Genomic DNA, 10247 nt, shown 5'->3' with positions numbered 1-10247 from the left:
TATTGGGTGTTGGATAGTATATAAAATCAGTCCGTATCACTGGGCCTTGATCTTCGATAACTTGGCTCTGGACAGTAGATACTTAGTTGAGGTATGATAAATCACTGGATCTTGGAGAGTAGACAAGGGGGCGCTTGATATAAGACAACTGGGTGGAGATATCAGCTTATTAGTTGGTGGACGGTCGATATACAGATATAATAGACAACTAGGTATTTACATGTAAAGATTATGAAAATTTATGTTATGTTCATCAGAAGAGAGGGACAGATAAGGTGGGGTTTTCCGACACTGTTACAAAGCAATGTGCGGTTGCGTAGTAAACTCCCATGGGTAATTTGATGGTAGCTATGCAACCTTGTCTACTTGAAGAAAAACTGAAGCATGATGCAGCGAAACGGGACGAAAGTATTTGCGAGACCCATTTACATCATGAAGCAAGACTGTCTAAAACAGGTGGTTGGTGTTTGGGTTGCTCGTCAGACAAAGTCTCCATCAGTACGTATTGAAAATGTGCCCTATGAGTTTACCAGTTTTGTTAACGCACAGTAAATAAACAAAATGAACTTTCCTTGGTAACCCCAGTATTCACGAAAATAAAATACACTATATTACAAAATTCAATATGCACTCTTTCTATCATCGTAATATGTTCATATCCATAAATCTCACAAACCATTATAACACTGGAAACATTGTATTATAGACGACTTTTATTGATAAAATCAACTGATAAAATCAAATTCTTCACTTGCCCATTTTTTTACAATTTGTTTAATCGATTTTAGAAACACATTTTATATATTTAGGAGTGTTAATTATATGACTAAATACTTTTTATATAATCGATGTTCTGAAGTAAAACATTTACAATCAGACAATATTTTATGTTGTAAGTAATTTCCTTGCAAAATTCGGCAGTCCAAGTTCTCTAGTTTAGGGTAACCTGACTCCGAGATCTGGAAAAGTACTTTTCTCGTTAAAATTATCCAAGGAACGAAGTCTAGAGGAAGTTGAAGGACATGGAAAGAAGAGAATTACGATTTTTCTGTCTAAAATAATGGGTATCATGTATGCTAAGAATTGATTTTGCTATGTCTATGTCATTGAATTGCTATTTAGCTATTAATGTAGTTATTACAAGACATGAATTCCATTAATTTACCTAATTAGCTTGCGTAATTACGTTGTGAATTATCTTAACCGAGGACAATCGGCGAATGTAGACCTGACAGCAATCAGCTAGAAAGTTACGGCCCACATGAACACGGTTGTATTTACTAAGATGTTTAGTCAAGTCATGGTTTCAGTTAGGAATGGGGCTATCTGCTAGACAGACATTAATTTTATGACAATGTTTTATGACAATATGATCGTAGGTCTCTATCAGGTAGCAAACAGACCACATTCGCTTTGTTCTGTATTTTGATGAGTTACGATAAGACGGCATTTGACGTAGAAAAGTGCACATTTTGTTGGATCTCACTAGAAGAAAACCTCGAAAATATTCAGCTTGCATATAATATTAAATTGAAGGGAAAAACTAGGTCAATTTCTGTACTACACATTGGGATGGAGTGCAGACAACAACCAGGTTTCTGTTTATGAGCCGAATAGGTTTGATCGAGAGAGAGAGAGAGAGAGAGAGAGAGAGAGAGAAAGAGAGCTATCACCAACAGTGATTTGGAGAGGACTAGAAGCATCCAGGTTATGCTGACATGCCTGAAATTTGAGTTCGACTATTCACTCGATTATATGGTGAAATTTGTTTTATCAGTATAATTGAACGGCTAATTGCATTTTGTAAATGTATTCTAAGAGAACGTGTACCACTAGAATGTTGTGTTGTTTTATTCTTTGTATTTTGCTCAAATATCTGCTATTCCATCTATTAATTTCATTTTTTTATTGTTTGCTCGATCCGAACAATAACACAGTGGTAGATCAGTGCTGTCCAACCTTTTTGACACCATGGGCCACTGAAAAATGTTTTTCTTGAAGCCGAGGGCCGCAGCATAAAACTGACAAGCAGCGACTATATAGCTGCTCGAACTCTGGTGGGCCATTTAAAATGAGTCCGCGGGCCGCGGGTTGAACAGCACTGTCCGGGACAATGATAACCAAAGCAGTATAACAGGTGGGGGTCATATAAATAGTTTCATTATAATTTATTTTGTCTTTTTATCTCTAATCATGTTACAGGATACATAATTAAATAAATGGGTCATCACTATTACCATAATTGTTAGCCATTTTTCACAGAGTACCATATGCCACCAGTCTATTCTGAATTGTGCATTACCATTAGCTCCTAAGTAAACGAACATTGTTTAATTGTATATAATATGAACATAGAGAACTGATACTAAGTACATGCCCTGTTTTGGACAAAGCCGATACATTACTGCAGCGTAGGCTCTAAGATAAGGTCAGCTTTCCAATCAGTCTATACAAAGGGAATCGAAACACAGAATCGTACCTTAGACTCGCCACTGTTTAACCCACATATCACAAGTCAAATATATGTGTTGTTCCGTTATTTAGTGTATTTCTTTTGTTCTGTCCATTTTGTGACTATTCCATTAGATGACCTCGCTGTCCTAAACATATTTTAAATTTCGATAACGAACATTCCGATTCAAAAGTAATGATACATTGCATAGAGCTTTCTCCCATCTCACCCCACCCCGTGGCATCCTCCATGTTTAATTCCCGTTAGATTCCATACCTCCCCCGAACCTAATGTTATATTCCAATTAACTCCACAGTGCTCCAAACATCATCATAAATCCTCACTAGCATCCAGAGTGGCACAAATGTCATGTTAAATTTACCATACCACTCAAGTCACAGATTACTTTTCCGTCTACATATGTTCGTTTCTGCCTGTATGATATTTCGTCCGACAGGCTGCTAATCCATTTTTGCTGTTTCCACCGAATGCGATGCACTGTCAGATATGTCCCACTTTCATAAAAAGACGAAACTCAGCAGGTGTTAGTATTCGAGGACAGGTGTAAAGCTTTCTAAAACGTAATAATGCTGCGAGTAATCTGTGTATCGTTTCTATCAAATTATCAAAACGATGACAAGTACGGACAAGTACGGAAACGATGGCAATGGCAAAGATGATTATAATGATGATGAAGATGATGATGAGTCAAGGACATGAATCGATGCGGAGATGCCAGTCCTTTCGGTTATATATCCATGTTGTCAAATGTTGTAAGAACATTCCACCATTTTTAATCTATATGAATACATCCATAGGCTCGGCGGACATTTGAAAAGCAATTTGAATACAAGCCCTCTCTGTTGGTAGATAGGGTGGTTGAAACCTGAGCAAATAACATCCAATTTTCATATATATATATATATATATATATATATATATATATATATATATATATATATATATATATATATATATATATATATATATATATGATACTAATAATAAGTTAAATTTATTTTATTGATATAAAGAATTACATAATACAAATCGGATGGCAAATAACAGCCCTTTCATGTGCACTAGATCCAAGAAGGGATTGCGTGTCAGGGATTGATTAAGATAAATTACACAAAATTACAAACTGACAACGAACAGTGCAAAACCTGCTTTAAACTTGTCTAAGTGCTTTCTTAAGTGAGTGAGTAATGAGCAAAAAATAATGAAAGCTGTAAACAGATGATTTCATTTGCGTGTGATTACCCATTTGGAATCCTTTTTGGTTTAAGTCGCATTTGGTTTCAATATTCTAAGCGAGCGTATCCAGCAAGATTCCTTTTCTTTTCATGGTTTCTATACACCAGCTGTGGAATCGAGGTATTTTGGACAAAAGGAAAATAAAATATAGTAGAAAAGACACCTACAACAGCGTCTCATAGCAAGACTCAACGGCGCAAAGATAACTATGGTGTAAATAGATGAGGTAAGGTTTTGTTTAGCAGACAAAGGCAGAAAAATAAGCATTCGCTGAAAGAAGTGTAAAAACATTATATTGCTTATTATGTAAAACCATGAAACTATTCAAGCAGTCTGACCATCTTAATGCTATCTGAACGTTTTCACCCGAACGTATCGGTTGTCTGAACGTGTTCACGCTGTCTGAACGTATTCAGTCGAACTTATTCACGTTGTCTGAACGTATTCACGCGGTCTGAACGGATGCAGTCGAACGTATTCACGCGGTCTGAACATATTTACGCGACCTAAACATATTCAATCGAAGGTATTCACGAGGTCTGAACGTTTTTACGTGGTCTGACTAGTGTCTCTTTACAATGCATCTTTCTCAACTAATCTGTAACGAGGGACATTTATGTCATTGTCACTACTCTGCATATCAGCAATGTTTGTCAATTTGTATTTTTAATTAGGGAATCGCCAACTATTTGAGCTGATGTTGTTTGCTGAAGTAAGTATCATTACACAGAGGTCGTAAATATTAGAAAATTATACAAATGTAGATGCTTGCTTAATTGTCCATCTATATGGCACACACCATGTAAACATAAATTGGGTAACCGAAGCCAGATAGGGACTTCTAGTAAACGTAAACATATTTTGATAAGCGTTTCGAATTATCTAGAGAGAAATAAATCAGAATATGATAGTTTCAGTAATGAAACTTTGCACTCGCAGAAAACTTTAATGGTAATCAGACAATCAAACAATATATATATATATATATATATATATATATATATATATATATATATATATATATATATATACTTAAACAATACGTTTATATAATTTGTATTTATGTTAATCAATTGACCTTTAATATGAAATTAACTATCTTTAATTGAATCTAAATGATGTGACATCAGATTTCATTTTCTTTAATTGTTAGCAATATAATTCGATTAATTTTGTTTGTGTTTACTCTGAGGCAAAGGACGGCTGCATTCATTCGTTATGTCATTATAGGCCATTGAATTTAGTATCGCAGAACCAAGACTATACCATACAAGTTGCTTCTATAACGGTGACAAAAGTCGCAGCAGATTCAAAATCCATTCGTGCATATCTTTCTTTTGTAAATGATCAGACTTTATGAACATGACCAATCAGAAGATTTCTTCGTGCAACGAACCTCGATTATCTGGTCCACAATCTAAAAATTGCTTTTGAACATAGTTTTCATTGCCGAGATCAGCCATCAATGTTTACTCCCTTGAAATCAATGTCGGTGATTCTTTTGGGTCTGCTTTTTTGACGAAAACACGAGGCAAATATTGCCTGGTATAATTTATTGCTAAGTATTATATAATATAGCAAATATGTGGAAAGAATAAATGGCAAGTTCCCACAAAGGCTAATACGTAGAGAATGACAACAATTATTTGACAAAAATGAGAAGTTCGAAAGAGGGTATAACTGGTTTTAAATCGTTATGGTTAAGCGCTGGGTTTTGTCTTCAAACAAGCTTCATATTTGCAGTTTTGAAAAATGATATAAATATTCCAGAAGAGAGAGAGAGAGAGAGAGAGAGAGAGAGAGAGAGACGTGTTAATAACGTCAGTTAGTGTAGGCAATTTGGAATTTAAACACTCGAGTAGCAGCACTGTAGAAATCGGAGAAAATTACACATGAATTTGGGGTACTATTCATTGGTATTATACAAAACATGTTCAAATGCTATTCAAAGATCTTTTGAAATTCTGTATGACAGCTGCATTGTGAGGATTTAACATTCAGTGGAAATTCTTTCAACAACTTCCTTGTTGGATACCCTATCGATACAAAATTCAGATGTCCTTGCCCCATTTAAAGACGTACTAAATAAATTATTTCTCTACAGCTTTAATGATTCGTTAAATCCTCACGTGACGTAATGGAGTCATTGTATCACAAGGTACTTCGTGTACGTTATCCTGCTTATGTCTGTGCAACTTATGATATGTTGAAATATTTATCGCTGTGTATAACATATATTCGTATATGTTTACATCTATAGTTACAATAGTGATTCCGTTTGAGCATTCAGAAGTCGGCATAAATGACTTTTGTATAGAATGCTTGTTAATACTCTAATGACCACATGGCATGTTTGTCTTTTATGACCAAATGCGTGCGTGTTCACATCCAATAACGATTATCATTAATATCAGTAGTAGTAGTAGTAATAGTAGTAGCAGTAGTAGTAAAACTTATATCTTTCTAAACCGATGGAAATATTAAATATGGATCGCAAAGCAGGTATTCTAAACCATTATATCAGTATTTTATATTGCGATTTATATCGATTATTTGGTGTGGCCCAGAAACATGGCGTAAACGTCTATACTGAATTTGTAAAGATGTGATAATGTTCGTGTAACAGATACAGCGTTCCATCATGGAAAATATATTGACATAATCATTTTTGATGCTGATATCGCATCATTAATTTATCACTGTAACTCTACCTGGCTTCTATCAAGTGTATTGATCAGAAATTTCCGTATCAAGTAATCATGTCTAGTCTAGCAGCGATAATTACCTTGTGAGCCGTTCGATATAGTCACACTCTTAATTAAATATATGCCCTGATTTTGCAATGCATTTCCAGTCTCTAATCTTTCTTTTTTAAAGTAATCTACTGTATATAATATCGCAGAATGGTAATTATAAATGTTTTGAATACTGAACCAAAGTTATAGTTATTTAAATATTATTCGGAATATCTTTAGCATATTGACAGTTTCTGACAAATGGCGATTACGATATAATTACGTATATGTGAAAATGTTCAGCCACTACAAAGTATATATACAACGGGGTATCTAATTATATAAAAGACTGACACACAAAACAAACTATAAAATTCTTACATTTTGGGCTACGATCTCTCGAAGGGATATTTCTGCAAGTAGCCGTTTCAATGTGTCGCTTCCTTAGGCTGACATGAAGCATACTTTCTGTCAGTATGTCACAAGTATGAGTTTAACCTAAATGTTCACTTTAAACGAATACTATCCTGACGTAATACTCTAAAAATGTAACACCCCCCCCCCACTCAATCATGAAATACATATTGATAAAAGTAGAATAAACAAATTGTATTTAAGAGACAAATGTATGAAGATATGCAAATTTCTCAGTTGATTCATCTATTATATTTTGAATCTGTAATGTTTATCACACAACGTTTGCTGCTTCCATCGGCATACATTAAATAGAACTTGATGGAGATGATGAAGATATCTAGGCTCAAATGATCAAACATACGTAATATTTTATAAATTAATATTAGTGTTAATATCGTGTAAATCAGTAGCGTTTCGGGGTGGGGGAGGGCGGGGGTTGCGGACCGCACCGGGTGACACCATTAGAGGGAGTGACACCAACATGACTATCTATTTTGTTTAATTGTTTTTGGCAGGAAGGGAGTCCATGGGGGTGACACTAAGTTACCTTACTGGGTGACGCCAGCCTTAGTGACGCTACGGTGTAACTGACAGCGTATTGAAAAAAGGGATATATACCTCTTTCATTATGTTCCTGCTGATGATAGGACATTGATAATTTACAATAATTGCTACACGAAAGTGACATCCAATCTGCTGTCATAAAAGTTATTCAGGAAATATCATCATTAATTATTTATATATAGTGTAGGGGTTAAGACTTATTTTTTCTGTGACTAATATTACAGGGATGGAATCTATCCCATATTCTCGGTCTGAAATAATATTTAGATGTAAATTGTTGTAAACTGTTGTATTTGAAACAAGTTTCAAAAGTCTTTAAAAACGTAATTTGTCTGCTCTAAAATTGTATAAACTTTCTTTGAAACGACGAGTGAGATATACATATTTAATATTCATCTAGATAGGGTGCAAAGAAAGTAATTAATGAAGGGGACGATATAACAGAGATAATTTTAATTGTTCCAGTTCCAAGCCTCGATAATCATTCAATATAAGTAAAGACTGATACCATTATTTTTTGAAAAATTTATCCACGGTCTCTATCTATATTAAGTCAATAATTATAGGTTACTGCATTTGTATGGGAAAATATGAACGAGTTTTGGGATGGAATACTGCACGACCTTGGGAGTGCAGTATATCCTTCCGACAAAACTCGTTCATATTTTCCCATACAAAGGCAGTAACCTTTTTTTATTAAATGCTCATTTTTTTTTTACTCTACCTAAGGTTTAATTATATAAACACAATGCACTACAAGAAACAACGTAAATGAATGTATGCCGCATTCCAAACTAAATACACAAGCGCATATTCATCATTACACAAATCAACATTATTACTGCGCACATAACTCCGCCCAGAAAAATTTGAACTTAGTCACGCGCTCGACCTAACTTTCGAAAGAAAATGGCGTGTCTAGTAAAAATTGCAATTTTGAGTCATATTGTGAATGAATTTGCATTGCAACAACTTTTCTATTTGATCTGGAATGAATTGATTCTGGTATTTTTCTCGATTCCAGGAAATTTCGTGAATATTGACTGGATTTGTATGTGACGATTCCACATGAAATACATGAGATTTAATAAGCTAGGGAGAAGCGTGTTGACATCTGCAAAATTGTTTCTGTTTCTGTCATTGAATGTTTGAAATCATAATGTGGGAAAAAAATGAAGTCTTTCAATTGCAAGTATCAAAAAGACGCTATTGAATTTAATGCTTATTTCATTTTGAGTGCAGTAAGGAGGATGCAGTTGCACTTATCATAGAAATTACAGCACAATTTCGAAATGTGTAATCCAGATTGAAAACCTATGACATGGCTCATCTAATTCGGATTTGCAGAATTAAGGAAATAGATTTTGAGGAAATTCACGATGTAAAACTGTAAGTATATCTTATTTTGCCATTCTTATCACCAGCTAAAGAAAAGAGTATATGACTTGTCATTTGTATGTTATTTGTAAGGACATTATCTTGCGTCTGTTATATAATGTAGCTAGCCTAAATCCGTAACATTGTATCAACGCGGAATGTACCAAAGCAGCTGGTATGTGGCAGTCCCCGAAACATCTGTTTTAGTTCATTCAGAAACAAATTTAAACAACAACAACGTAAAGAGCCTCTTACGCGAGTGTACATGATTTGTGTACAAAATCAAAAGCGCTGGCGTCTGCGTCCATTGTTTGTTTACAATAGAAAATAGTTCCTTTATGCACGTGAATGCTATATGTGTATTGTCGCGCGAGTTCAGTATCGGGTAATATTGAACGATTCTGACAACGTAAAGTTAACGAGGGGGAGGGGGATGAGCATATAATAATGTTACCTCTTGCTGATTAGCAGCCGCATTAAAAATGTTTTACTAGGTCAGGCGCAGTTATATTTTTCTTCAATTTTTTTTTTAAAGCCTAGACTAGTTTAATGTCTAACTATGTCCAGGTATTCTTGAAGTCAAGGGAGGTTTCTGAGTCCTGACCGAGACCCTGTATATAACCCCTTACTAACTAGTTCAGGCATGCGTAGTCATATGACAAAGTTATATGGCCAATTATTTGGAACGTTGCATAAAAAGTTATTTGATCAGTTATAATACTGGTTGTCTAACACTTTAGAAAACATTTCTCAAACGCGTATAGCATGGCTTATCGTAAGTTCTATGACATGTTATACGATAAAGTTACATAACAAGAATATATGAGCCATGGATAAAAAGAATTCGGTTCTTAGGCTTATACTCTCTTTAACACACTGACCAAATAAGCACGACTATTTCAAGACAGGACTGTTGTTGTTGTTGTTGTTGTCTAGGGTTTAACGCCATTTTCAGCACGAGATAGGCTATACATGGTGGCCAGTATAACTGGTGGAGGAAGAACCCTGGGAAACCCAGGGAAGAACCACCGACCCACGAGAAGCTACTGACAGGCTTTCCCACGTACCCACACTAGCCGAGCCTTGGACTCGAACCCACGCAGACAGAGGTGAGATGGCTGTTTCTAGTTTTATCGCTAGGCAAGTAGACATAATAAAGTAAAATTAAGTTTTAAAATACATTTTGCTATTATATATGAATGTGACTTTTTACAGCAGCAAAACAAACCATGATCTTTATGTAAGAATAAATTTTCTTAGATATGGTGACATTCAAATTTTGTACCTAAATTTTAAAACAAAATGAATTCAGGACCAATCTCGCTGAGTATTAGGTCAGAAAATATTACTATAAAGTTTGGTTTGGTTTGATACGTATTTAGCGCAGTGACACAAATTGGTTGATTAGTCCACGACGATTGGAATAAAATGTCTTGCTAAAGGAT

At 34.9% G+C, this 10247-nt stretch overlaps 1 long non-coding RNA gene across 1 annotated transcript in view; it reads left to right on the top strand.

Annotated features, from left to right (window-relative positions):
- The first annotated feature begins 3770 nt into the window (after positions 1–3770).
- The window catches only part of LOC149790236 (uncharacterized), a 43560-nt gene continuing 37083 nt past the window's right edge, over positions 3771–10247 (top strand). The window contains exon 1 of the long non-coding RNA XR_016423818.1: positions 3771–3935. This is a non-coding gene — a long non-coding RNA (uncharacterized LOC149790236). The remainder of the gene's footprint in view (positions 3936–10247) is intronic.

This window comes from Sinohyriopsis cumingii, chromosome 10 (genome assembly GCF_028554795.1).
Source record: "Sinohyriopsis cumingii isolate HCF-2022 chromosome 10, ASM2855479v2, whole genome shotgun sequence".
Classification (NCBI taxonomy): domain Eukaryota; kingdom Metazoa; phylum Mollusca; class Bivalvia; order Unionida; family Unionidae; genus Sinohyriopsis; species Sinohyriopsis cumingii.
This window is presented reverse-complemented; position numbering and strand designations above follow the sequence as displayed.